At 37.1% G+C, this 6,000-nt stretch overlaps 1 protein-coding gene across 1 annotated transcript in view; it reads left to right on the top strand.

Moving 5' to 3' along the window:
- The first annotated feature begins 2,303 nt into the window (after positions 1-2,303).
- LOC122320325 (synaptic vesicle glycoprotein 2A-like) overlaps positions 2,304-6,000 on the top strand; it is a 641,446-nt gene continuing 637,749 nt past the window's right edge. The window contains exon 1 of the mRNA XM_043208507.1: positions 2,304-2,592. The gene's annotated coding sequence lies outside the window, so the exon portion shown is untranslated. The remainder of the gene's footprint in view (positions 2,593-6,000) is intronic.

The raw sequence follows: 6,000 nt of genomic DNA, 5'->3' as shown, positions 1-6,000 counted from the left end.
CCGGGAATTTCCGATTGGAGGAGGCGCGCGAGGAGCAGAGGCGCCTGGAGGGAGACGCTGCGGTCGGCCAAAACCCGAATCGGGTTGTAGTGCCAACTAATAATAATAATAATAAAATAAAATAACATTGAAAACATAGAAATGGGCATGCAACTTTCACGACTGGGAGTTTTTAACCCAAAAATGCTCAATTATGACAAACTAGGAAGCATTAACAGCCATTCGATGAACCACCAAAATATCGAACCACTACTTATTTCACATATCCCTATTAAACACAAAATCATTTTGAAGATGAGAATAAAATTTATAATCAAGATAATAGAAAAGTTAATAAAAAGAACCCAATTTGTAATTTTATACCAACACCCTCAAAAGAAATGATTCAATACGTTGAACCAAATATTATACTTACATGGAATCTAACTGAATTAAATGGCGAAATAAAAATTAATGGAAGCAAAATTATTAGAATAAAACAATGTAGAGTTAAAATTGGAAATGTTAAATTAAGCGAAAATTCGTTAAGTCCAGAATTTGACTTAAGATCATTGTATTTATCGGTTAATGTAACTAAGATAAAAATGGTGGAACACAATGACAATACCATACTTTACGTAACCATAATAATTGTAGTTATTGTTCTTATTAATTTTCTTGTCCTATAATTATTTTTGAGGACATATTTTTATACCCTTGCAGAGTATTATAATTTTGACCAGATGTTTGCAAAGCAGTGAAGTCGACACCTTAGACCCCATAAGGTATATATATTCTTGATCAGCATCACCATCTGAATCGAAATACGTCTGTACGTCTGTCCGTCTGTCCGTCTGTCCTCCTGTCCGTTTCTGCCCAAACTAGTCTCTCAGTTTTAAAGCTATCTTGCTGAAACTTTCCCAAAAGGTGTGTAGTTATTGCACGCAGTATATAAGTCGGAACGGGCCGGATCGGGCGACTATATAGGATAGCTCCCATACAAGAGATTGAAATACAAAATTCTAACGCCGTTGTTTTTGATCAGATCGACTTGATTTCTTCCACATGGCGTTTTCTAGTTACTATTGAATTTCGGGTTAAATTTGATCGAAATCGGATAACTCTATCACATAGCTGCCATAGGAGAGATCAAAAAATATATATAGAATTAATGGAAATTAATTGATAACGTCATTGTTTTTCATCACACGACTTAGATTTTTTGAGTATCAAGTTTTTTAACTAGCCTTGGTTCATAAAAAAATTTCATAAAAATCGGACAACTATATCATATAGCTACCATAGGAAAGATCGAAAAATCTATATATAATTAACGGAAATAAAATGATAACATCGTTATTTCTCATCAGGAAGTCATGATTTTTGGAATATAGAGTTTTCTAACGACTCTTGAAAACCAAATAAAATTTCATCAAAATCGGAAGACTATATTATATAGCTGCCATATGAACAATAGTCAAAAATATGAAAAATTAATAGAAAAGTTGCGTTGCTTCGATGTTGTTTAGCCTTTGTGTATTCTGTTCGAAATATTTGATGACTGCAAGGGTATATAAGCTTCGGCTTGCCGAAGCTAGCTTCCTTTCTTGGAAAATTTTCGATATCTCGCACCGTTTACGAGATATCAAGGCTTAAAAGTCGGATTATAGTGCGGCAACGGGAGAAAAAATTACCGGAAATTCTTTTTAGAAAAATTACTGAAAAACATTTTTTTTTAATTCCTGGAAAATATTTTTTTTAGAAAAATTGCTGGAAATTTTTTGCATAAAGTGGGCGCGCCCGAGCTAAAATACTTTATTCGAAGTAATTTTTCTAAAAAAAAAACTAAACTAATAACTGAAAAAATAAACTTAAGTGTCCGTCTTCGGCGGTCTTTCGCGAAAAAAGATGTGCAATAAGTAATTGGCATATTTATTTCGCCCGTTATCTGCCCAACATTTAAGGCTCAACATCTCGTAAACGGTGCGAGATACCGTAAAATTTAAAAAAATTTTAAAAAGTGTTTATTTTGGGCCAATTAAAAATATATCCTCAAATCTTGGAGCCCCTGTAACTAAAATCTCCCCCATTTAAATAATAAACAATTTTACTATACCTACATATATATATTCCCCGAGCTAAATATTGTATTGCGACCATCCCAATTACATTTACCTATATATATATAATAACACATTTATACTCTTTCAGATCGCATTTATATATTTAGCCCAGCTGAATGTTGGCTGCGCTTTAACACATACATACGTTTAACCCTTCATTCGACAAGCTTAACGTTAATACGTTTAAACCATTAAAAAGGCAAATCAGACTAGTAGATATTTTTACCATTAGAGACAATTCAGAAAGGGTGGAAATACGTCGGCTTGCGTAAGTTGGCAACCGTTGAGATTTTTATTGTTTGTAAAGCATCATAAAAAAGTTCGACTGCTACACTTAAACTCCGATAAATAACTTTTTATGAAAACGACAATTGTGTAAATTAAGAATTTAGCTTCTTTTAAAAAATACAATATATTTACTTTATTAAAATTACCGTATGATAAAAAAAACTAACAGCCGATTAACAACGGTTTTAATATTTCTGATACGGTATGTATAAACACAGCGCGTGCAAAAATATGAATGTGTGAATATGTAACGATGTAAAGATATAATATAAAATGCAAAAGGTTTTTCTCGTCATGAATTTTTAACTCGTCGTTCAGTTTAGTACTTATACTTATACTATATTCCCCTGAAACTTTACCAAAAGTTTAGTATAAGTACTAAACATATTTAAAGCTCGACATCTCGAAACAGGGAAACATATTTAAAACTGAGCGACGAGTTAAAAATTCATGACGAGAAAATCATTTGCATTTTATATTTTTACATCAACATAGTAGTAATCAGTGGCGGATTTACGGGAGGGGTTTTAGGGGTTCAAACCTCTACCAAAAAACCGAAAAGACAAGTATATATTTTGGAGTTTTTATTACTCTAAGGCCTCTTGGACAAGGAAAAAAATTACTTAAAAAATTAAGATTATGTATATCATACAGCTTTCATAGGAGCAATCGAAGAAATTAAACAAAATACCTTTTTAGACGGAAGTTCCAACTGTGAGAGTGTTTCTTGTGAACTTCTTAGGAGGTGTTTTTGTTAAAAAAATTTTTCAAACAAATTACCAAAATACCAACCATGGCACTGATTTTAGGCGCCCTGATCCAATTCGTTTCATTATTCACTTTGCATTTCATAAAAAAATTTACGGGTTTCGAAGAGTTGAGCTGAAATCGAATTTTTTTAAATTTTATTGCAAAAGGAAAATATTTTTGTCTTAACAACTGCTTTGTGAAAAATATCAAAAATATTTTTAGTTTATATGGTTGAAAGACCGTATGCTGAAAGGGGTTTTGAAAAAGTCTGAGGTTCGGGGGGGTTCGGACCGCCCCTGGAAAAGCCTGATTTTTGGAATATCGAGTTTTTTAACTATGATTAAATTAAGCAACAAAAATGTATAATACTTAGACCAATATACCAAATAGCTCCCCTAGGAAGGAAAGATCGAAAATTAAATTAAAATAATAGTACAAAAAAAAATCTTCGTTGTTTAACCGACTCTTGAATTTCGAAATAAATTGGATGAATATACATATCACATACATAGCTGTTAAAGGAGCACTGGTGAAAATGTGGAAATTTAATAAAAACAAGAAAGGAAGCTAGTTTCGACAATCCGAAACCTTTGGAGTCAACAAATATATTGAGCAAAATACAAAACGGCTAAACAACATCAAAGCTATGTCGATTTTTCTATTAAGTTGCTATATTTTCGCCGATTGTTTATAAATTTACCTTCTTCACTCCACCCGGGAGCATAGGGCCTCTACAATTTTTGTAGAGGATTCATTAATTCTTTGGTTTTCGACAGTGGCGTAGCGTGCCTTGTCGGGGCCCCGTATAAAAAATTTTTGGAGGCCCTTATATGCAGGTAAAGATTTTTTTTTTTTTTTTTTAGCTTTGCTCTATTTATTGAATCTTCTCCTTACGAGACTAACAATAAGTGTATCAAATCTTATACTATAACCTAACTATCAGTCATATAGACTGGAACAGTAAAAAATGGCCCTGACAAATTATGGCTGGGTTGGAAGGTCGTTACGTTGCAGGCGGGTTCTTCTGGAAACCCGAGTCAGATCCCTTGCAAGAGGATTTGGGTGTGCTGAGAGTTTTTCCTTGTATGAGGCTTTTTGCTTTTCTATTTCATCTTTTACTGCGAGAATGCCAAGGTCCCTGTGGATGTTTTCGTTTCGAATATACCATGGTGCCCCAGTGATAGTTCTCAGGATCTTTGCTTGAGCGCGCTGTATGATGTCTATGTTAGTTTTGCTCGCGTTTCCCCAGAGCTGGGAGCCATACGTCCAGATTGGTTTAAGAGTGGAGTTGTAGAGCAGTACCTTGTAGTCCAGACACATGGGCGATCGGGCGTTTATAATCCAGTGGAGGCTGCTGGCTTTTAGTTTTAAATGTAGTTTCTTGCATTCGATGTGTCTACGCCATGTTAGACGTCTGTCGAGGTGGACGCCGAGATACGTTACTTCGTTGACTTGGGGGATCATTGTGCTATTCAAGTGGATCGGAGGGCATGTTTGTCTGTTGAGAGTAAACGTTACGTGCTTACACTTCTGTTCGTTTATTTTGATACGCCAGTCGGATAGCCACTTCTCTACTACCGTGAGGTGGTTGGCTAATTGGGATGTTGCACTGACTGGGCATCTGGAGCGGCTGAGGATCGCAGTATCGTCAGCGAAGGTGGATGTTAGTAGTCCCTCGCTCGTGGGAATATCCGCTGTGTAGAGGACGAATAGAGTTGGTCCAAGTGCGCTTCCTTGTGGGACTCCAGCTTCGATTTTATAGTTTTCGGATGTTGTTGTGTTGCACCTCACTGCGAAGACTCTGTTGTAGAGATACGACTCGAGTAATTTGTGAGTGTACCCGGGAAAGTGTGTTTTAATTTTATGCATAAGACCGGTGAGCCAGACGCGGTCGAATGCTTGGGATACGTCGAGGAATATCGCGCTGCAGTATTCTCTATGTTCGAAGGCTGTGCGAATCTCTGATGTTATTCTGTTTACTTGCTCGATAGTTCCATGTTTTTCTCTGAAGCCAAATTGGTGGGCTGGGATAATGTTATGATCTCCCATATATGGTAAAATGCGTGTTAGAAGGCATTTTTCGAACAGTTTCGACAGGCATGATAAAAGACTTATTGGTCTGTAAGAGGACGGAATCGTGTGATCTTTTCCGGCCTTTGGTATCATTATAATTGTTGACTTTTTCCATTTTTTTGGATAGTAGCCAAGACTTATGATCCCATTGAAGAGTTTACAGATGACCTCAATAGCACAGTTTGGAAGTTCAATTATCATTTTTGGAGTTATTTGGTCATCGCCGGGAGCCTTTTTCGGTTTTAGCCTCCGGATGACTTTGGTGATCTCATTCGGTCGAAACGATGGTATTGTGGATTCGCTTTCAGTTTGGATTTCCGGTAGAACGAAAGGACTTGCGGCGGGATTCGGTTGGAAGACGCCCCTGAGATGTGAGGCAAATGTTTCGGCTCTGTCTGTGTCGCTGCGCGCCCAGCCACCTGAAGAATTTCTTATCGGGGAGACGGTTTCAGCCGGAGAGCTTAGATTTGGGTGAGCCCTCCACAAAGGATGCTTTGCACTTGTTGGAGAGAGTTTCTCGATATATCTCAGTTGTGCGTTTTCGGCATCTTGCTTCAGAACCCGGTTTAGTTTGCGGGTGGCTTCATTTAGACGTTGCTTTGAGCATGGCGATCTGCTGGTTTGCCACGCCCTTCGCAGACGCCTCTTTTCCAGAACGAGCTGTTCGATTTGCAGGTTGGTTTTGAACTTCTTTATTTTCACATCATGTCGTTGTGGTGTTGAGATCCTGGCTGCTGTGACGAGTACCTCTTCCAGGGCGGCGGTAGAGCAGTCGATGTCCTCTTCG

The sequence above is a fragment of the Drosophila ficusphila genome, unplaced genomic scaffold (assembly GCF_018152265.1).
Source record: "Drosophila ficusphila isolate 14025-0441.05 unplaced genomic scaffold, ASM1815226v1 contig_470, whole genome shotgun sequence".
In the NCBI taxonomy this organism is placed as follows: domain Eukaryota; kingdom Metazoa; phylum Arthropoda; class Insecta; order Diptera; family Drosophilidae; genus Drosophila; species Drosophila ficusphila.
Note: the sequence above shows the minus strand (reverse complement) of the source record. Positions and strands in the feature narration are given on the sequence as shown.